The sequence below is a fragment of the Macaca nemestrina genome, chromosome 17, assembly GCF_043159975.1.
Source record: "Macaca nemestrina isolate mMacNem1 chromosome 17, mMacNem.hap1, whole genome shotgun sequence".
In the NCBI taxonomy this organism is placed as follows: domain Eukaryota; kingdom Metazoa; phylum Chordata; class Mammalia; order Primates; family Cercopithecidae; genus Macaca; species Macaca nemestrina.
This window is the reverse complement of record NC_092141.1, coordinates 88562351-88584979: the sequence shown is the minus strand read 5'-3', so window position 1 is coordinate 88584979 and position 22629 is coordinate 88562351. Positions and strand designations below refer to the sequence as shown.

Below are 22629 nucleotides of genomic sequence, written 5' to 3'. Positions count from 1 at the left end.
TTTGCAGGTATAGTTAGTTAAGATGAAGTCATACAGGATCGGGGGGGCCCTAAGTCCAACGACTGCCGCCCTTGTACAAAGAAAAGGACAGAGGAGAAGGCCACATGAAGACAGAGGCGGAGGTCAGAGAAAGGTAGCCACAAGCCCCGGGGTACCTGGGATTGCCTGTGGCCCCCAGGAGCGAGGAGGGAAGCACAGGAGGGAATCCCCCTGGAGCCTTTCGAGAGAGCCTGGCCCCGCCGACACCTTGATCCCAAACTCCTGGCCTCCAGAACAGTGAGAGAGTAAGTTTCTGCGTTTTCTGCCTCTGGTTTTGTGGGACTTGGTTGTGGCAGCCCCAGGACCTGAATCCATGCTTTGTGCTGGCCCTGGGCAGTCTCTGCACCTCCTAAAAGAGAACATGCTGTCAAGGCTCTACCCTCCCAGAGTCCTAAAGAGCTTACAATCAAATGGAAAATTCGTGCTATGTTTCACGATGCCACATCCCCTGCCTCTTTCTTTGAAAAGTATTTGATGCTTATAGCCAACGTCTTAGCATCCACAAACATATTAATGTGATGATGGTTTCGACTGAACTGTGAAAAACGCACGTGTCTTTCTTGCCTTGTTGCCTCCATCTCCTTCCTGGGAGCAGAAACCCTGACTGGGCCGTTGTGATTTCCCGGCCTCCTCTGCCTGGGCCTCTCTAGTTCCTCCTTCTGCTCCCCGTCTCTCCCAGGCCTGCTGAGCCTAGTTTACATTTGCCTCTTGCTGAAGGAGATGCAGGATATTGAGAGGAAAGACTTCATTAACATTCAGACGCTTTGTCCACACAATTGTAAACACCTGGATCTTGGGAAGCACAGAGAAATCAGATTGATTTTTCCAGCGCATATCCAGATGTTTCTCATCACGTGGACACCCCCATCTCTTCTCCATCCTCCGGAAAATCCATTTGTCCAGACGGATGTGCACTCCGCCGGCTTATGCAGCCCGCCTCTCCTTTCTGTTCATGACTTTTGCTGAGATTCGGCTGAGCACATCCACACAAAAGGGACAAGGATTCTACTTCTGCAGAACAAGCTGAGCACGGCCCTCCTTCCCCCAGGACTGCCTGGAGTTGCCTAGCAATCTGACACCATTCTGCCTGAGCAGGCACACGGCTTGGATGGATTTTTCCTATTTTTAATTTGTTTTCTGGGTGGTATTATTGTGCAATCACAGGCTGAGCTCAGAGATACGGCTCATGTCCCACTCAAGACAAGGAGATGGAAGACGGGGAAGAACCCGTAGGCCCCTGAGTGGACTGTGGCGCCTGTTCCAGGTGACACTGGCCACTGCCCCGGCTACAGAAATTGACGGTGCCTCAGAAAACCTTTGCTATTTCCACTTGTGCGTTTTTAGGCTATCGCCGCTCCCCAAACGCAGCTGTGCCATCAAGCAGCACAAAAAGAGCAAATCCTCGTGGTGTGGACGTAGGACCCCGAACTGCCTGGACTTCCTTCTGACATTTCCCATCCACGTGGGAGGAGAGACGGACGGCGTGCAAGTGGTTCATCCTCCTCTCGAGAAGATAAATGTCAGAACTGAAAGCCACTGGGCACTGATATGGAGTCGCACACTCTTAAATAAAATATCAAGCCTGGAGGTGCACACGTGACATCGCAGATGCGCCTGCCTGCTCCCTGCATGTGACACAAGAGGCAGCGGGGCTGGCGCAGTTGGCAGCATCTCAGGCCGGGATGCAGAGCTGCTGGCAAGCCATGGGACATTCTGGGCCTCAGTGTTCTCACCTGTAATATGGGGTGACTGTACAACACGACCTCTGAAGTTGCTTCCAGCTCAAAATGTGGGGATGACTTCCACGACAGTGAGACCACTGGAGGGATGAACTCACTGGGGAGAAAAATAGGAACACCTGGGGAGATGGGAAGCTGGTGTTTAGGGAGAAGCAGAGAAAGACAGGTGGAGATGCTGACGTGCAACCTTGGGAAAGAAGAGTAGGAGACGGTGCTGTGGTGGAGGGTAAAGAAGAGGTTTCTAGAAAGGGACTTGGCCACGGGGCCACCTGCGGTAAGGGATCAAGCAAACCAAGGAGGGAGTGCAGGCCCAGCTGTTTGTGATTCGGCCTTCCCTGGTGACCCCAGAGAGCCATTTCCCTGGGGTGTCGGTGGGTGTGGACGTGGGGGTGCTTGTGATCGAGGGAAGGCAAGGATGGCAGGGGAACAAGGGGAGAGAGGAGCATCTAGGGGTCCTTCTGGAAGGACGGGGAAGACCAGATAAGGTTTTGAGGCTGGTAGGCTAAGACCCCTCCACCCCCAGAGCAGGAAAGACAGAAGAGGATGGAGCAAGAGAGGGCTGGATGGAGGGAGAAAACGGAAGCATTTGAAAGGGAGCAGGAAGGCAAGATGAAACTAGAAGGAGGCATGCAGGCAGAAAGCTGCTCCCATCTGAAGGCTCTAGCTTCGAGGTGAAACTGTGCCACCATCTGCCAGGAAAAAAGGGTCAGGAGAACGAGGGATGATAAACCTTGGGACTAAGTGAAGAGTGGAGAGCCAGCCGGCAGACACAGCTGAGGCTGAGGCTGAGGCTGGGCGTGTGAGGGCCGAGCACCTCTCCTCCAGCTGTGGGACAGAGCACAGCCCGGCCCGGTGATGTCATTATTTAAGTTAGCTGGTTGGTGTCTCTGACCTCCAAGGTCTCCTTGTGACCTACATTCCATGGAACCCAGACAGGTGCACAACCCCCGAGAGCCCAACAGAGAATAAATGTTTGCACGTCGGCCCCGTGTGTGTCGTGAAACACCGGTGGGGTGTTTTGATCATACATTCCCTCAGGTTGTGTGGGGCTCTCCCTAAGTGGGAGTTATTGATGCGGGGCTGCACAGGGTCCCACAGGGTGCTTGGATGGTGGCCCAAAGGAGAGATCCAACACATACAACAGCGGTAGCAGGCCTGGCAGTAGTAGGGAAGTTTTGTGTGTGTGTGTGTTTGTGTGTGTGTGTGTGTGTGTTTGTATAGAGAGAGACAGAGTGATCCATTTTTTTTTTTTTTTTTGAGATGGAGTCTTGCTCTGTCATCCTGGCTGGAGTACAGTGGTGCGATCTTGGCTCACTGCAATCTCCACCTCCCGAGTTCAAGTGATTCTCCTGCCTCAGTCTCCTGAGCAGTTGGGATTATAGGTGCCCTTCACCTTGCCTGGCTAATTTTTGTATTTTTAGTAGAGAGGGGGTTTCGCCATGTTGACCAGGCTGGTCTTGAACTCCTGACCTCAGGTGATCCACCTGCCTTGGCCTCCCGAAGTGCTAGGATTACAGGCATGAGCCACCGTGCCTGGCCAAGAGATCCATTCTTAACAAGGAGGTTACGATTGCATTGAATAACCTTATAATTTACCCTCTTGGACTGAGAGAGCAAATGAGGCAGCCAATGGCAGTGACATCAGCTCTCCAACATGCCGTCAGTGCTGGCCATCTGCGGACCTCACAAGAACATCAAAGACCAGCAAGGAAAAAGCAGGCCCCTGATCTCTTGCTTTCCTCGATCCTGCTACAGCTGCATCTTCACCTCCTTCCTATCCGTGGATGTGTCCAGTGCTGAATATGAAAGTGGGGCCATGATGTCCTTTCTGTCCGTGATGATTTGGGGCTGCTACCCTTAGACGGAGGAGCCTGGGAGAAGAGAACGCAAAAGTCTGGAACTGCAGCTGCCCCACGCTTTACAAGAGCCTCTTTTAGGGAGCTCATGGGCAAGGCATGAGGGGCGCCTGGGGAACCAAGGGCCTCCTCGGCTGGGGCTTCTGGCCGGTTGGTGGGCTGATGGATGTTTTCTGCTTCTTTGCTCCCGGTGGCTCCCAGTGGCCACTTCCTGCTGCTAAGAGTAGATCAAAGTAAATGCTTCTGTGGGGCGAAATGAGGGTCTTCAGCTTGCACAGGTGGCAGTGCATGGGGAAGAAAACAGGCTGCAACATGGCCCGAGCCGGCCAGGCATAGAGTGGGGCGGGGGCCAGGCTCACCTGGCACTGAAAAGGTGGCACGATGGCAGGAGGCATCTTGGTAATGACAGCCCACCACATGTATGAGCCCTAGGCAGCTGGACATGCCACCACCCTGCTCTCATCCGGACTGGCAACCTCTTGCCTGATACACAGCTGCCCTTCTGCCATCCCTCCTCTCCCTCTATGTGGATCCTTCCCCACTTACTAGATCTTCTGTTTCTTCCATCCCTTGTTGTTCTCCTTCATGCTTTACACCCTTGTTTTGTTGGAGCACATCCTCTGGTAGCTGAGGGATGGTGTGTAGGAAATAATTTTGTTGAGACGTTGCATGTGCAAACGTCTTTGTTTTAATCTCACATTTGATTGTTAATGTTGTGAAGTGAGGGATTCCAGGCCAGATAGCAGTTTTTGTCAGCTTTTGGAGGCACACTCTGTGATTGGTTAGCTTGCCCTCTTTGTGTTGAGAATTCTAGAGCTATTCTCATTCCTGCTCTTTCTTATGGTACCTGGAAACTTGGGGAAATATTTTTTTGTTGTCCTCAGTGATTTACTTTTCAAGATAATATGCCTTGATATGAATCAATTTCCATCGATTTTGTGGACAATTTGGAAACTTATTTCTGGAAAAATTTTCTTAAATAATTGATGATTTCCTTTCTTCTTTTCCTCCTCCTCCTTCTATCTGGGGGTCCTACGGGAGTGGGGTTAGGATTCCTTTTGTGTCGAGCCTCGTGAATTGATCATCTAGTTTTTTCACCCCCTCTTTCTTCTTTTTCTCCTCTTTGTCTTTTTGCTTTGCCTTCTGGGGCATTCCCTTACTTTTCTCTTCTAGCCTGTCTGTTGAGATGTTTTGTTTCTGCTCTCATGCTTTTAACTTCCCAGCTTTTTTGTTCTCTAAATGTTCTCCTTAAAATAGCACCCTGCTCCTGTTTCATGGATGCGGTATCTCCTCTGATCTCTGGGAGGATATTAAATATGGCTATTTCTGATATTTTCTCCTCCCTACCTAATGTCTGTTTCCTCGAAGTCGGCCCCACTCACTCTGTTGCAGAGCTCGGTCTTTGGCAGCTGTTTCTCATGAAGGCTTTCCGCAGATGTCTGGTCATCCTTGGCTTTTTACTCACCTTTAGGGGGGCTGCAAAACTGGTTGGCAGCTCTAAGCAGGGATTGGGGTCTGTGCTGGGAAGCAGCAAAGCTCTATCTTCAGGTTTCCCCTCTAGGTGCTGGTGAGACTCCCCAGAGGAGATTCTTCTGGCCTCCTGCCAGGAGGGTGGAGGTCAGGATGCTGACAGGTGCTGTGAGGGAAAAGGGGGCTCTCCGTGCAGGACGCCGCTCTGTCCGCAGTGTGTGGCGGCCCCCAAGCCACAGAGACTGCTTCCGCGTCCCCAGGGAATAAACCTCCAGAGGGGCCATCCAAGGATCTCCAGGCTTCCCCAGGTCTTGGGCCCCACTGCTTCTGAGCCTTCGGGGGATTCCATTGTCAGCCTTCCCTGCCGCTGGGCCGAGACTCAGCTCCGTGAGGGCTGGCCACCACTTCTCCTGTGCCTCCCCACTGCCCACAGCCGGCTACTGTTCTCTTTCCTCCTGTTCTCCAGGTCATTGGGGGTTTATGCCTTTTTTTTTTTTGGGACGGAAGTCTCACTCTTGTTGCTCAGGGTGGGGTACAGTGGCACGATCTCAGCTCACTGCAACCTCCACCTCCTGGGTTCAAGTGATTCTCCTGCCTCAGCCTCCCAAATAGCTGGGATTACAGGCACCCACAAGCACACCTGGCTAATTTTGGTATTTTTAGTAGAGACGGGGTTTCACCATGTTGGCCAGGCTGGTCTCAAACTCCTGACCTCAGGTGATCCGCCCACCTTGGCCTCCCAAAGTGCTGGGATTATAGGCGTGAGCCACCACGCCTGGCCCCTTTTTAAAAATTTTCTCTTTGTAGTTTTAGTGGGATTTTTCAGAGGGCACGAAATTAGCTCTGTGTGTTCAGTTGTCCTGTTGGCCCCAAGCCCAGTCTCTCTGTGTTTCTCTCCTAATGATTATTGCCAAGGACTCCCCAGTCCTCCCCATGTGCTCACTTTTTAAAAATTGAAGTTTCCAAATCAGAGGTTTTAAAAATTCTCTTAGATGATATCCCTGAAAGGAAAACCTCCTGGTGAGTGCTGGTATGTCCTGCCGGCCCTGACACTTACTCTCTTCCGGCCAGATCCCTGTCGACAACAGCTGAGCGTGAAGGGCAAACTCTCTGGGGCTGGTAATGAGGCCGGCCTGGCTGGGGCCTGTCCCCAAGGGGCGTCCTCACGTGGAACAAGATTTGGTGCTGTCTTCAGAGAGCTCTTCTAGAACGTCCCCAAGGAGTGAGTTACAAGGCCCTATGCTTTGCAGGACCCCGTTTCCACTCGGGCACACAGTTCTGCCAGGTAAATTGTCCCCACTTCGCAGGCACATGCAGAACTCGTGTGGGGAGCTGAAGGGAGACAGAGATGGGCTTGAACCCCACTCTGAGAGGTTTCTGCGAGGAGGCTCCAAAGGGCAGTAGGGTCTGGACCAGAGAGAGAGAGGGAGGGAGGAAAGGACTCCCCAGGGAGAAGAAATCTGGGCAAGGGACAAGCGGGACCGACAGGGGGCGCTGCCGGCACAGCGAGGCAAGAGCTCTGCCTGCAGGGAGACAGGTGCCTGCCAGGCAGTGGCTGGGCCCAGCCGGGAGTTGGAGGCCACGAAAGTCTGGACCATCTGACAGCAGAGAACGGAGAGGCCCAATTAGGGCTTTTGAGCTGGAATGCGCCATTTCAAATCCGGGGGCTGGGGAAAGTTCAGTCAACCAGGCAGCTGCCTTGCTCATAGACATGGCATTTATTTGGTGGTTAGCTGTAGGGCTGTTTAGCTGTATGCTTGGAATTGTATAACACGATTCCCACCGGCCAAGACAGATCAATGACCCAGACAGGCTGGAGGGCCAGAAATTAAAAGCATGAAGCTCATAAGTGGGCAGTGGCCACTGTCTTGGCCACCGTCTCTGCTGCCAGCAGCCCAGAGCCCCCAGCATGGAGAAGCTCCAAATCCAGGCCCCTCCCTTCCTGGCCTCCGGGTCTTCCAGGCCTCTACCAAACCCCAGATTCCGTGATGTGCTTTTCACCTCACACAGAAAAGCAGGACAGTCAGGTGCCAGGAGGAGGCTAATTGTTCCAGGAGCAGCCTTCAGGAGCAAAAGCAACATGGGGACGGGTTTGGATCTGTTTGTGTGTAGATTGGAAATGTCCTTTGACAGTGCAGGCTCATTCCTCCAGCCCGGGTGCTGCACCAGAAGGTCTTTTGTTTTGGAAATGATTGCTCAGGCCTGCCCAAACCTGTTTGGGACCGTCCAGGCCTTCTCACCCGCCTCTGGTGCTGTGTGCCAGTGGTGGGCTGACCCCAGCAGCCGATCTCTCCTGCCTTTCCAGAAGGTCCCCACTCCACTGCGTCCTGCTCCCTCTGCACCAAGGATAGAGACCCTCCCAGAATCCACACCAGGCCCCTTACCCTACAGGCTGGGGGAGGCTGGGACTGGGGACAGGAGCTGCCTGATCTTCTGATTTTAGGGAAATCCTAAGCTGACCTCCCACAGTCCTTCCTCTCCACCCAGGCAGGTGGAAACCTTTAAATGGGTTGGGTTGGCCAATCTGGACTAACAGCCTGGAGTGGGCCCAGTGGCTTTCTCTCCAGTGATCCCCCAGGAAGTCAGGGCACCTGGGCTTAGTAAGGGCGTTTGGGGCGTGTGGGCAACTCATGGCATGCGGGGTGGGGGGGCATTCGTCCCTGATGCTTGGTGACCATGTCCCATTGCTGGTGATCCCTGGGCCTGGAAAGAAAAATGGCCCCCAGGGACAAGGAGGCACAAGGGCAGGGGTCCTGTTAAGGGTCACCTGGGCTGAACCGCCCCCAAGATAGCCTTGAGGTGGGGAGGGGCAGCGGGCTTGGGACTGCCCTTGAAGGGACCAGGGCAGCACTGGGTTCTGGGATCTCCCGTGTGTACCCCACCTCTTCTGTGCCCCTGCCCTGAGGGGTTGGCGCTGAAGGCCGCAGGGTGCTGACCGCCTAAGCCCACCCGGCCATGGCTCTCCCCGCTCGCCGCCCTCCCCGGCCGCGCGACCGCCCGAGCCCCCTCCCATGCCGCGCGCTACGCGCGCCGCCCGAGCTGCCACCGCCGCCGCCGCCGCCGCCGCGTGCTCCTGCTGCCGCCTCGCTCCAGCCGAGCGAGCCAGAGGAACGAGAGAGAGAGAGAGAGAGAGAGAGAGAGAGAGAGAGAGAGAGAGAAGGAGGGTGGAGAGAGGAGGGAGGAGAGAGAGAGAAAGAGAGAGAGAGAGAGAGAGAGAGAGAGAGAGAGAGAGAGAGAGAGAGAGAGGAGGCGGCGAGGGAAGAGCGAGCGCGGGGCTGCTCCGAAGCCAGCAGAACCTCCTCGGACAGCGGCCCCAGCCGGGCCCCAGCAGCTCGCGTGGTCGGAGGAGAAGCAGCTGCCACCGCTGCCGCGCGAGCCCGGCCTCACGCGCCCCTTGCCGCCGGCTCGCCGGTGCCTGTGCGGCCCCGGGACGCCGCTGCCCGCTCGGCGGCCGGGATGCAGCCGGGGCATGGCCGCCGGCCCCCAGTCACCTGCCGCGGGGAGCGCTGAGCCCGTGAGTAGCCCGGCCCTCGTCGCCCGCCTCGCCCTGCGGCGGTCATTCCCATCGGGTTGAGCTGGGGGAGGGGGGCTTGGCCGGGGAGGGGCGCATGGGACCCCGCAGTGGGAGGCGGGCTGCGGAGCGCGGCCCGGGCTGACCCGAGGGCGCGTGGGGTGGGGTGGCGCCCTCGGGGTCAGGGGTCCCTGCGCGGGGTCGGGGTCCCTGGGTCCCACCGGGGCTGGGGTCCGTACGCTCTGTCCGGCCGTGGGCCAGAGGGGAGATTTTGTGAATGGGAAGGCCCGGGGGTCGGGCTCCATGGAGACGCCGGGGAGTCCCGCGCGCTGCGTGGCGGTGGCAGTGGCGGTGGCGGTGGTGGTGGCGGTGGCGGCGGCGGCGGCGGCGGCACAATGCCCGGCGCGGGGAACTCCCTGGCGGGGGGAGGCAGAGGCGCGCGGAGATCCCGGCCCCGCGGGGCGCGTCCAGGGAGGCAGCCGGAGCCCGCGCGGGTGAGAGAGGGGCTGGCGACCCGGCGGTGGTGCAACGTGCGTCTGTCGCGGCACCCAGGCCCGGAGAGAGCCCTGCCGGGGTCCTCTGAAAGGAGGATTGCGGAGAGGTTGATGACCCAAAGGAGTTATGGGGAGGAAGGGGCTGCCACAGCTCCCCAAATAGGAGCCCGGCCCGCAGCACCGCGGTGTGCGCGGGGGCTGAGCGGCGAGGGGCGAGCGGCGCGCAGGGCCCTACAGGGGGCGGGCTGGGGGCGCTCCGGGCCGAGTCCCCAAGCGCGTTAGGGAGGCTCGAGCCGGAGCAGAGGCTGCCTCTCCTAAGCCTTGGCTGCCCCCAGGGGCTAGAGCAGCGCGGCCGGGCTGGGGAAGCCGGGCACGCCCCTGGCCCAAACTTTCTGCCCGGTGGCCCCGGGCGGTGGGGGGCTCGCCCCAGGCGTCTGGGGCTCGCACCCTCGGGAAGGTGGTCTCCTGTGGCGTCTCGGGGTGGCGAGAGGCCGGTGGTCATTTTGATGCTGCGGGTCGCAGCCTCCCTTCCCCGAACGCGGAGCCTCCCCTGGCGCGCAGCCCTGCAGTGTTGGTGCGGGGACCGAGACGCGGCGCCCAGCGTGGAGGGGCATTGGGAACCTGTCGGGTCCCCTAGCGGCCCTGGGATCCCTGGTCTCACGTGGGGTGGGGTGGGATGTTCCCGGAGTCCACTGGCGGGGGCGGGGGCCCAGCGAGGTGGGGAGAAACTCCTGGATGACAGAGCTGCCTCCCCGTCCCCTTTGCGTTCCAGCTTTGGCGAGGGAGCTGATTTATTTAATGATCACTTTTAAAAAGGACTCCAGTGGAGCCGCTAGTCCCGACGCGCGAGACACCCCGCGGTGGAGGCTAAGGACAGAAACCCAAGGGATCCATCCGTGGGTTTAGGTCCCCCTTCCTGCCCCAGCGAGGTGAAGTCGCTTCTCGGGCGCTCCTGGTCGCTAATTTCCTGCTGAAAACGCAGGCTGGACTCGGGGACACTTCGGGTACGCACCCGGGCGCCCCGGGCACTTAGCGTGGAGCAGGTAGGAGGCTGATGGAGTGGGGTCGCCCGTAATGAGGTCTTAGAGCCGGAAGCTGGCTTCGGTTTTACTGGTCTGCAAAAAATAATGAAAAAAAAAAAAGTATAAACATTGCGGCAGAACCTGCTCATTAAGTGTGCATCGCGGATTCGGGGCGGATGTCTTAATTAGGCTGCGTTGTTCACGGGGATATTACACTAATTAAAACCAGACCCTCCAGGTGAGCGAAAATTGTGAAGGGAGGGAGGGAGAAAAGTTGTCGAGAAGGCGCTCCCTGATGAAAGCTGAGTATGGGCCTCTTTGGGGGGCGCCCCAGGTCACTGAGCGCCAGCAGCATGGCGGGGGCGGAGGAGGGGAGCCTTCTTAGAACCATCCCGGCTTGCCTTCCTTCTCCGCCTCCTGCGGGCGAGGAGCTCCCTTTGGCCGAGGACCGAGGCTGGCCCCCCCGCCCCTCCCCCAGGACTGGAGGCCTTCCTGCGTGGGCGCCTCGCTCGCTCACCGCACACTCCTGGAAGCAACGCTTAACCCCTCATTTCCTGGCTGACAGCTTCTGGGAGGGCAAGGCTGTCCCCAGGAGGGCGACAGAGTGGGTGACGTGGGAACCCCTGAAGGGGTTAAGGAGCAGAAGCACGGTTGAAGGGACGCACCCAAGCCGAGACAGCCTGGGCCTGGCGAGTTGGCTGCGTGCGTGCGTGCGTGCGGCAGGGGTTGCCACTGGTGCTGGGCTGTTTGTTGCATGGCTGGGGTTTTCGGGCGTGAGTTGTCCATTTCTAGCAGCTATCTACTCCCCTCCCCCCAAAGGAAAAAGGGAACCTGGATGATATCTTTGATCCACCTTCCTCAGGTGCCTGGGGCCTAGAGAGACCCGTGCCCAGCCCGGGGACCTCGGGTCGCCTCAGGTTGCCAGGAGGAGCCAGGAGTCCAGGGAAGTCCCTAGGCTCCGCCCCTTACTCGGATGGGCCTTTGCTGCAAACGCTCCTCACCCAGTGACCTCGGTCGGGAGCCACAGTGGGGCTGGGAGTATTGACTGCCCTTCGGCAGGGACTAGAGGCTGAGCTGGAGGGAAGGTGGCAGCATGGGCGGCCCCTGCCTCAGTGGCTCAGCAGGCACTTAGCGGGCGCCAGCACCAAGGACAGGGCCGAGGCCTCCACAACTTGCCCTCCTCGTCTTCCCTCCTCTACATGGTCCCAGGGCCGCTGGAGGCGCTGCGGGCACCGGCCCTCAGGCTGCTGAGGACATGGGGAGGGCTCCCAGGCTCATTCAAGAGCCAGAAAAGCCCAGGGCCTGCGAAGAGGTAATTACAGCAAGGAGGCCTCCTGGGTACCATTCCAGAGTGGGCCTTCTGTCCTGTGCCTGTCACTTACTCAACTTGGAGCGTGGCTGATGGCGCATCGCTGAAATGGAAAGATTATCAGGCTCTTTGGTGTCTGGGGATGAACTAAGCACGGTAGTGGCCAGAGAAAATGCCATCTTCCCTGGCTGGTTCAGCCTGCTGCCTCTCCCCTGCAGCCTTCTTTGACACCTCTCTCCCAGCCACAGTCAGCCCTGGCCTAAGGCGCCTTCACACTAATGTGTGGCAGTTGGAGGTGCCTTGCTGCTGAGGGCGGGGGCCCTGCTTGGTTTATCTGCCCCCTCCCCCGTATATGCAGATGGTGGTCTGACCCATGGCGCCTGTGCGATTAGGAAGGAAGGAATGCATAAGTCATGCTCCTCTCCTACTCAGAAGTGCCAGAGTGGTGGTGGTGGGGGGGGGACGCAGTAAAGAGAGGAAAACATGTCAGTGGGCCAGAGCCACAGTGCTGAATGCGAAACTGCAACATTATTTTTCAGCCCTTGCAGGGTGGGGCTTCCCTCCTCTAGCCCAGCCCAGCCCAGAGCCTGCAAGGTTTGGTCGGTTGTCTTCCTGTGTTTATTTATCTCCACACTCCTGCTTGATACTCTGTTATAAAGACAAATGGAACCTGACACGCGGCTGACATTTGGTGAGGAATTTTTTATTTTTAAACAAGTGAAGGGGGAAAAGCCATCTTGAAACTTTCTCCCCCTTCAACAGAGACCCGTTCCTCGGGAACCTACCATCCCCTAAATCCCTGCCTGCCACTGGCCCCTGCTCCTGGCACAAGGCACTGGCTTCGTAAACACATCCCGTTTGCACCTCCACCCTTGGATAAGCTGCAGCATCTCTCCACGCTCTTTCATAAAGCAGCGCGGCATTTTCACAGGCTCATGAAACATTCAGACAGCCTCAACATCTTACTTTCTGCTGGCTCTCTGAAGTAGGCTGCTGTCTGAGCCATCCCTGTCCTCTATAACATCCTGGGTCTATCTCCCTCTCTTCCTGTCCGTCTGTCTCTTCCTCTCCCCTCACTCTTTTTTTCTCCTGTGCTTTCTGAGTGGTGCAGGTGCTTACTGTGTGATTTCCTCCTTGCATAACTTGTGAGGGTTGAGGATGGCTCTTGGTTAATGGTTGCATGGTGAGCATGCAAGGAGCATTGCATACATCCATACGCTGTGCATACACAGCGGGGCCTGCTCTGGGTTGAGGACTCATAGACAGACGAGTCACCTCCCTTCAAGAAATACCACGTGACACAGACTGATTTGGTGTATAAAATATAGACATTTTTAAGTGCAATGCACTTAGTAAATTAGTTTGCTATCACAGTTTCTCCAACACATAAACTGACACCAAAACACGCCTTAGAGGGAGACTGGAATAATAAAGAGTATAAAGTCTGTTACTTTATTTGTAGCTTGGGGCAAGCTCACAGTCTATCAGTTGCATTTTGAAAAGTGTGGTCAGGTTCTAGGTGGAAGGAGCCGTTCTGGATGCATCTTGCTTGGGTGCCACGTGAGTCACCCTCTTGGCCTGGGAAAGGACCGTCCATCATCTTTAATTTAGGGGCTTAGGGATGTGCTCCACTGTGTGATAGGACTCGTACGGAAATTACAAGTGCTGAGTGGACAAGCATGTTTTCTCCCAAAGCAAAGGCCAACTCTCGGGTGCAGGGAGCTTGGTGTCATCAGGCCTCTGATCCTGGCCCTTACCTGTAAGACACATGGGGGCCTTGACTGTTCTGGCCAGGCATCCTTCTGGTTTCTTCCTGGTCTCTAGACAGACCAGCAGCTAGAGATGGTCTCCTTGCCCCTCCTCTCTCTCCTCACTGCTGCTGCCCCTGCCAACTCTCTGCACTCGAAACATTGACAAGACAATGGTACTGAAGGCTCTGCAGTCAGGGGAAAGGGGGCAGAAGAACAAGGGATGGGGTGGTCTCCTCTATGGGGAGTGTTCCCCTTGTGGGTAGAGTAAGCTACAGCTTGGGGAGGCTTTTTAGAAGTGAAAATCAGTCTTCCCTTGGATCCATCTCCACTCCTTCCGTGTAGGTCGGGGCCAGGTCCTGCGGGTTCCACCTGAGAAGTGGGTTGTAACTTGCTGGTGTCAACTTGAGTTGGGGGTCCTCAGCCTCCGTGGTTTCCTCTTAGGACCAAGAGCCAAGCACTTGGTATTGCAAGTTTTCTTTTAAGGTTTAATTATTTGTGCTCAGAACATATTCCCAGCAGAAAAAAGAAAGAGGGAGAATATATATATTTTTAGAAGGAGTTTACTTGCTTGTTGCTTTGGTTAGCGGCTGTGCTGAGAGCTTTCTCCCAAGATTCCAGAAGAACAGAGGCCTAGGCGGAGCAACTGCACTGTACCTGGCCATCTCCCTCCTGGACCCACCACTGGCCATCAGCTCCGTAGGCACAGGTCTCTGCTTGGCTGGCTGCTCCATACTTGGGAAGGTGAGCCCACCCTTCCTTGAGCGCTGGGCTGTGAGTGGAAGCCAGCTGGTGAGGAAGGTGGCCGGGTATGTCTGTTTTAGCCCTTTTAGAAAATAATCCCATTTGCAGGCGAGGAAATTGCCCGAGCATAGAAAGCTGCCACCAGCCAGCCCCTGTACAGTTTCAAGTCCTTGTTTGCGGGCCCGGTTGAGATCATAACATGTATCTTTTGTACTAGAGAGGAGGATCCTGTGTGCCTTTATATCTCCAAGGCCTCTTGTCTTGCTTCAAAAATTCTCCCTCCATCAAAACAAACACACAAAAGTAACCCGGACCTCCAGATCGGATTCTCTTCTGCAGGGCCGCCAATACTGTAGTGGAGGCAGCGTACCAGGCAAACCAAGGGCACTTTCAGAGTTCTGCCCATGAGCAGCCCGAACACCACGGACTGCAGTCCTTCTCACCCACGTCTCCTCGTCTGTGACACCAGATGAGACCCAGGGATGAAGATGGCAGGAACGGTGGCCCCCAGAGTCCAGGTGCTTCTCCTGCCCTTGCTCTCATCCTGCGGTTCGCATCCTTGGACACCAAGCAAATGCCCATTCCCGGGTCAGGCTCATGTCTCCGAATCGTTTGCTTTTAGGCAATGGTCATGAGAACATGGAGGAGCAGGCTGTCCTCAGCAATGAGATTTTTAATGGAAAAATGGGAACCTCCTTTGGAACCAAAGGACATAGAGTTTCCTTGTATTAGGAAGGTCCACAATTTGGAGAAAGATTTAAAGCAGTACAAACACCCTGGTGCCTTTAGAAATCATTTCTCTCTAAACTTTCATAACTCCAAACTCTTACTCAATGCAAATTAGAGGTTTCTCTCCTGGATTACATCAAAAACAACTCCTATTTTTTTCTGGAACTTTTGAGGGCAGGGGGCTGGCTGAAGCTCCAGGGTCTGTTCCTAAGAGCTTCTGGGCACCTTGGAATCAAGCACCTGATGATGGTGACCTCTTCTTCCCCACCCCAGCCCACCCCACCCCACTTTTGAAAAAGCAATGGCAAGAAGGGGTTTTTAGCCTTTTGTTTTCAGCAACGAGGTATGAGGATGACTTTCTAGTGCATCACATGGGAGAGCCACACACACCAGTATGTCCCGACATTACCTGTCACCTTGAGATCCGCGTAAAAAAAGGAAACCCAGAATATGCTTTAAACTGGGTCCGTGCATAGGCTCCTGATGGGCTCTGCAAAGCCTACTGACCTGCTCTTGACACTTGCCCTTCACCCTTCACCCTGGAGGTGTGGCTGAGTCTTCACCTGGTTAGTTTTCGTATTCATGGGAGGTTCTGAGGTTGTACATCTTGGCAACTCCCCAATCCCATCAGCTCATTCTTATAAGACTTACCCTTTGCCCCCAGGGCACACACAGTTACATGCACATTGAAATGGAAGCGACTTCTGAGCAAGGCAGTATGTCAGTTACTTTTCATGAGACCTTAAAGCCCGTCAGGGCTGGCCGCACAACCTGTGGGTGTGGTGAGTGGATTCGGCCTGCACCTGCTGGCTGGTGTGAGGGCTCTGGGCAGGGACAGCCTGAGGCCGGAGCTGACTTCTGATGGTGGCAGGATTGCCTGCAGCAGACCGCTGGAGAGGGCGTGCACCCTTCCCAGCCTTGTCACCCAGGGCAGGCTCTGGAACCTCAGTTTAGCCAGCTGAGAAGCAGGGACTGCTGCCTGGATCAGGGGATCTATGTAAAGCTGCTGACGTGGTAAATGGGACCCTTCCCTGGGGCTATCCACCTGGTAGAGGGAAGAGCACGTTGCTAGGGTTAGGAAGGGTGAGGGTTAAGGAATGGATTCCGAACTGTTCCCTGTGGGCACAATTATGATGCTGCTTTAAAAGAGCTCCTGATAAACTTGCAGATGCTAGGATGGAAACAACCCTTAGCATGTCTCTAAAGAGAGGGAGGGGTCTGAGGAGACCCCCCCACTCCCTCGGGCCTGGAAGGGCTCCCTGGAGCAGCCCCCAGCAGCTCATGTCCTTAGGAACACCCTGAAGCCAGGCAGAAGGAAGTGAGGTCCTGTCTGTGGGGCCATGGACTAGGTGGTTACCCTGGTCAGGCCATCCAGGGGGCAACAGGGCTCCTGCCTGTGCTGTGCCCCCGCAATGGGCCCACTGTGCTCTCCCCATGCCTCCACTGCCAGCGGGGTGTCAAGAGTACCACAGGGAGGCCGGGGCAGGGTGGCTCACACCTGTAATCCCAGCATTTTGGGAGGCCAAGGCAGGGAATCACCTGAGGTCAGGAGCTCAAGACCAGTCTAGTCAACATGGTGAAACCCCGTCTATACTAAGAGTACAAAAAATTAGTTGGGTATGATGGTGCATGCCTATAATCCCAGCTACTCAGGAGGCTGAGGCAGGAGAACCACTTGAATCTGGGAGGTGGAGGTTGCAGTGAGCCAAGATCACACCACTGCACTCCAGTCTGGGCAACAGAGCAAGACTCCATCTCAAAAAAAAAAAAAAAAAAAAAAAAGAAAAGAAAAGAAAAAAAAAGAGTACCACAAGGAGAGAGGGGCACTGCAGCAGGTCCTCTTGCTTTTGCAAAGGGAGTGGCATTGGATCATCAGGGACGAGGCTCCAAACCATGCCAGTTGAATTTCCCATGAGGGAGAGGAAAGGAAGGAGGATCATGGCCTCCCTCCCCCAGCCCTTCCCGGGCTCCTTTGAGCCTACAGTTTGCAGCCACATTGCTTACCGTGCAGGCTGAGGGATTCCAGCCCACCCCTGCCTTTCGTGTGGATATGTTTTTGGATCTCAGGTCTCAATGCATGAAAAACTGAAGCACAGCTTTGCAAAGCCCATTAGAAAAAAAACAAAGTGTGTGCTTTTATTCTTTCTGGAATATTGCCCATCATTGATGTGAGGCCATTAGGCACAGCTGGGGGCCCCACGGCAGGGACGGGTGAAGTGGAACCAGAGACCTGAGGGGCTTCTTCCACAGGCTCCTTGTAGACCTGGGACGGGGCATGTGGTTCACCGGTGTCCCTGGCTGCGTGCCCCCAGCTGCTGGGGAGGAGACCAACAGTGGTTGATTGTGTTCCTCTCAGGGGTGCTATCCAAGGGTACATTATTCAAGTATTTTGGAATCTTGGCAGAAAAGAGAAGAAATTTAAGGTGAGAATTACTGTTGTCAGTGGCGTAACATTATAATCAACACTCCCAGAGAGCCAATGCTGTGTTGAGCTTTATCGTCCAGAAGTCTGTTTGATATCTTGACAGCTGGGAACCTTTAGCTGATGGCCAAAGGGTGGGAGGGAGAGCAGGTGGACGATGGCCTGTGTTTGATAGGGGAGCCTGTTACCCTTTTCCTCACTGTTAAAGCCTTGTGATGGTGTCTGGGACAACTTTACGGGATGATTAAAGGCCATCTTCCAGTGGGTACATTTTTCTTTCTCACCGGCAGATCTCATCCTAGGACAGTTGAGAACGATACACCTAGAATCTGCCTGCTTTTAACTCTAACAGCATCCTTGGGCCATGGACGGGGGGCTTTCTGCAGATCTGCCCTTTGTGTTTGAAAATACATCTGCCTGTGTGTGTGCGTTGGCAGCGTTGCCATAACCAGCATTCGCTTTCCTGACTTGCCCAGGCTGCAGCATGCAAGATGAGTGTTGCATGGGTACCTCCCCGCCTCTTAGACTTTTAAAATAGAGCCATCTCTCCAGAACAGACGGGCACAACTAAGACAGGTCACTGATAACAGTATCAGTATCTACATGCTAAAGACACAGCTCGCCTCATTTCCCACGGGGTTCTTTCCTTGGTACAAGTCACCCAGGAGACTGACTTTGGGAGAAGTAATTTCTCCCCGTTCCGGGTATGTTTTGCTCAAAATCTAAGAAGAAAACTCACAAGACCAGACTAGGAAAATTTCAGCCCCCAAGGATAATTTTTCAGAAAGTAATGAGCACTAGAAAATGAGGGCTATAAAGGAAGTCTTTAGGTAATAATCGTAACTATAATGTTCATCACTTTGAAGTGCATTAATATATTCTAAAATTACAGAAAATATTAAGTCTGCTGCAGGGGAAGGGGGCGTGCTTTGGAGCTTGTGGCTAAACCCCCTGGACCAGCTCGGTTCTCCGGGCCACAGCTGGGGCTATGTGGCCCCTGGCCCGTCCCTGCCCTCACAGAGACACCTGCCCTAAGAGAGGATCCTGTGGCCCTAGCTGGGGCCCAGTTGCAGACACCATGAAGGCTGGATGGAGAAGCAGTATCCCCCGCAGCGGGCTCCTTCTGGGGCTGTGATGTTTTATAGCCTGGCAAGGGAATGCCAAGACTCCCTAAGGGCCTGGCTCACTTTATCAGGGTCCTGCTGCTTGAGAGCGGGAGCCTGGGAGACGAGGTGTGTAGATGCCCCAGACGTGGCCCCTGGAGGCTGCAGTCAGGCTGAGGCATTCATTCCTCCGCAGTGGTCCTGGGGTGGGGGAGCAGCCGGAGCATGGCTGTGGCGGCCGCATGCTTTCTCCTGCTGCCTGGCTCTCTCTGTTCCCCTCCTGACCCCTGAGCCTCTGCCTCTCCTGCGTTCCCCTTCCTCACTCCCCTCTTTCACCTTCAGAGCTAGCGGACTTCTCCAGGCTGCACGTAGGCGAGGGGCTGGCAATTGGAGGTCAAGCAGGCTGAGCTCGGAGCAGCGGGAGGAAAGATTTACGGTCCTCCCTGCCCGGCTTGATGGACAATTAAAGCCGCGCACGGTTGGAGGAGAGCAGTGTCGTGAAGAGTCAGGATGGTCAGAATAAATCAGTCACCTCCACTTAGACGGCTGAGCTAGACTGCTTCCCCTGGGGTGTGGATTTGAAGGTTCCGGAATGGGCTGTTCAAAGGTTTGGCATACTCTGAGCTCCATCAGAGTCAGAGCCTGAAGACCCTGGGGGTCTCCTCACAAATGGGGCGTGTGCTGTAGGGAATTAAGGGAAAATTCTGGATAATGTGTTTAGAGGGCATTTTGTTTCCAGGGTACCTGGCATCTGCAAGAGTCTCAAACCTGAATGTTTGGGAGTCAGGATAGTGGACCCCCACCTGCAAGCAGAGCGTGTGCACGCATGTGCTTGTGTATGCTTGTGCACATGTATGTGTGCACAGGTGTGTGCACATGTGTAGATTGTACATGCATGTGCCTGTGTGTAGAGTGTGCACACAGGCATGCATGTGCATCCTGTATGTGTCCATGTGCGTGCATGTATGTGCACATGCACAAGTGTGTTTCTGCATTTGTATGTGTACCCACATGTACCTGTGTGCATGCATGAGCATATGTGTGCCCTACATGTGTGAGCACATGTGTGTGTCGTGTGTGGGTACTAGTGCTTGCCTCTTGGACATCGCAGGCTCCACTTGTGTCTTTAAACACACACACCCTCTGCAAGGCTGCCGGGAGCTGGGCTTCTGAGCATCCGCCAAGCCCTGCGGCCGTCCTTCTTCATTTGTTCTGTGTGTTATTTCAGTACCTTGAAGACTCTGGCAATTTCCTCAAGGAAACTTTGTCTTTGTGGAAATGAGATGCCAGCACTCCTCGGCCCTCCCACTGGCTAATTGATGATATGATCCCGCGTGGGAGACTTGCCATTCCTGGAAATGCTCTTTATTTCGTGGGCCCCCCCGCCCCCTGCCCGCCATCGTCTGATTTCTACGAGCTGCTGCACGTGAAGTGCAGGGCTGGGCGTTTGCTGTGACTCAGCCCATGTGCCAGGCCTTTCATTAACTTGGATACTACAATTATGTGCGCCAAGAGACTGCGAGGGCCATTTAGGATTTTTCTCCCTTTAAGAAGATATTCCTTTTTCCCCAGCCAGGTAGCCCAGCCCTTTGCCTCTGCAGCTGTGGCCCAAGCTGTGTGCTGGCCCCAAGCGCTTCTCAGCTCTCCTGGCACCGACCTGCAACAAACTCTTGCTGGGGGGCTGGGGCTCTGCCATGGTTCTGTCGGAGGTGTGCAGCAGGTGGTCAAGGCAGCCTGCCCTTGGGAGCCACAGGATGTGGCCTGCTGTGGCGGCTTCACGGTCACGGTGTGAATAGCAGCATGCGTGCTTTTGTGCCTGTGTGAGCACACACACACCCCATCGGCACACGCGAGGATGACCTTTGGCACAGCACACCTGCTGCTGTGGCCTGCACAGAGAAGGGCTGACCCCAGGACAGCGGCTCCCATTCGCCTCCATCAAGGCCAGCTGGACCCTTCACGGGGCCCTGGGAATTTCCGAGTGTGGGCCGTGGGGTCATGTCATGTGGGGATGGAGTTGCACCGGTCTCCTGCACACACGCACGCTGGCCAGCATATTCGTATGCTCGCAGGGGTAGCCTGACCCTCTTCCTCCACTTAGGAGATGTATGCATGGAAACTTGCCCCTGTGGGTGTCTTGGGATGAATATTTGGGGTCCTGGGGGGTCTGGATTGCAGAGTAACTGGGTACTGTAAGAGTTCCTCTAAATGTCGGGTCTCTTGGGGAGGGGGAGGCATGCAGCACTTCTGTGGGTGGGTGGAAGGTTGAGGAGGGGCCGCCCTGGCTCAAGGTCACCCCACGGGGAGCAACCTGATCTGAGGACAGACCTGCCCGGGACTCTGGGACTGAGATGAGACACTTGCTTCCCCCTTCAAAGGTCGTGAAATTCTGGGGGCACAGGCTGCCTTCCATATGGTGCCCACAAAGCTCATTAAAAGCACCATTCAGAGGCCTTATCTCCAAAAGGAAGGCAAGAGTCCAACCCACCTAAGCACCAAATAACAACTCAACAACTCAAAAACTTATTTTTTTAAACTTCCTTGAGTTGCCATGGTTACTTGCACGGTCCTTGCGTCTCTGTTGCTCTACGTGGAGCTGCTTGGAGGAGGAATTAAAACCTCCAGGGTTCACCCCTTGGAAGGGCCTGTTTGTGCTCCTGTGTGGAGGAAAAGAGCTGGAGAAGGTAGGGATCTTCCAGGACCATGGGATGTGATTTTCCAACATTGCACTTCTGAGATGCTGGAGACGGAATTTGTCTCCCACGCTAAAATAATTATAGCCAGGAGAACAGAGAATACATCATTCTAAGTTAAGGTCCTTAACAACGAGGAGGGTGTGTGCGCGTGTGCATGTGTGTGAGTGTATGCGCATGTGCGTGTGTGTGTACGTATGTGCGTGCACATGTATGTGTGTGCATGAGCGTGTGTGCATGTGTGTGTGTGTGCATGTATGCGTGTGCATGGTCGTCTCTGCATTGCCACCAACTTCCTCCTGGAGTGCTCTTTTGTACTGGCCACGTGTGTAAAGGCAGTGGCAGCTGAGGCCCCTGCACCTGTTGGCCGGCCTCCAGCAGGCAGTGCTTCCTGCTCCTGTGGCTTGTGCCCAGGCAATGCTACTGAGTTGCAGATATCTGCAGGGGGGTTTTGGGGAGAATTGCTAGTGAGGGATGGGAAAGAGGGTGGGTCAAGGAGGAATAAAGAAACCAAGACTCCTTCTGACCAGGCTCCTCTCTGCTCTTCAGACTGTGGGGTTCCATCCTCCTACCTGCCATGGCTCCATGGGGAGTCCCAGGGCCCAGATGTGGCCCATGCAGCCCAAAAATTAGCTGCAAAGAGGAGAGTTCATGCTGTGGGCCAGCGGTTTGCCCTAAATGCCCCCTGCCTGGGGTCCCATTGTTTCTCCCCCATAGGATGGACAGACTGGCAGGTCATTTCCACTTTGGGGGCCCTGCAGCCCCAGTGGCTTTTGGGGGTGTCTGCTCCCTGCTGGCCACAGGGAGAAGCTGTCCTCCCTCTCTCCTGGGAAGGCAGGAGCCAACCCCTGCCTACAGGGGGCACTTAGTAGGTGACTGTGGATGCAGAGGCTGAAATCAGGTGGTACCTTCTAAGTGTCAGGCTGTAGTGACTGGTGAGGAGGGCCTTCCCAGACCCTTCTTGTCCCAAGTGGTCTCAACCTTTCCCTCTGTTTCCCGCCTCACTAGGCCATCCCTTCCTCCTGTCAGGCCAGGAGAACTGCTCCCCAGTGCTGGTGCTGGGCCACAGGGCCACACACAGGATGACAGCAGAGGGCTCATTCTTGGCCAGGGCTCTTGTTTTCCCTCGTGCCTCCTCTTTCTGCCCCGGGTAGGGGCGGGCAGAAAGCCCTTCTACAAGTCTGTAGGAGGACTGTGTCTGTCTTGCCATCTTACCCGGCCAGCCCTCTCTCATTCCCAATGCAAACCGGAGTCCCTGGAGCACAGCTGGGCTGGCAAGACCAGATCCCCCAATTTGAGGCCAGTCTTGCTTTTCCATGGCTGGGATATTTTAGCAGCAAGACAGGAGGTGATCTCAGGCTCCTGCATTGCCTTTTTGGCAAACTCATGAGCTCGCAGTGTGAGGACAGGTGCTTTCTCCAGGAAGCATTTGGGGTGACTGTGTGCGGCAGCCAGGGGGGTCTCCCTCATGAAGTCCTTTCTTATGTGTGGCCAGCAGGAGGGAGGCCGAGGCCAGGGGTGACCCCAGCATTTCTCTTGCAGAGTCCTAGGAGTGGCTTGGCTCATTAAGTAGATGGTGAAGGCCGATGGGAAGGTTTTGGATCCTTCTATCAACACGGGACATAGCGAAGCCATAGGTTATCACTGGGTGTATCTAAGGCGGTGAGCAAGTGGGACGTACTGACGTAGACAGGCACGCAGAGGACATGAGAAGCATCCACAAAGCCTTCCTCTGGGCCTGAAGTCAGCA

At 55.4% G+C, this 22629-nt stretch overlaps 1 protein-coding gene across 12 annotated transcripts in view; it reads left to right on the top strand.

Annotated features, from left to right (window-relative positions):
- Positions 1 to 8271: 8271 nt before the first annotated feature.
- LOC105469257 (RNA binding fox-1 homolog 3) overlaps positions 8272 to 22629 on the top strand; it is a 524235-nt gene continuing 509877 nt past the window's right edge. For 2 of the 12 annotated variants that reach the window (XM_011720097.2, XM_011720091.2), the window contains exon 1: positions 8283 to 8618. The gene's annotated coding sequence lies outside the window, so the exon portion shown is untranslated. Of the gene's footprint in view, positions 8619 to 9090; positions 9110 to 22629 lie in introns of those variants that run through there. The other 10 variants (XM_071081767.1, XM_024788936.2, XM_024788937.2 and 7 more) reach the window with 8 other exon arrangements.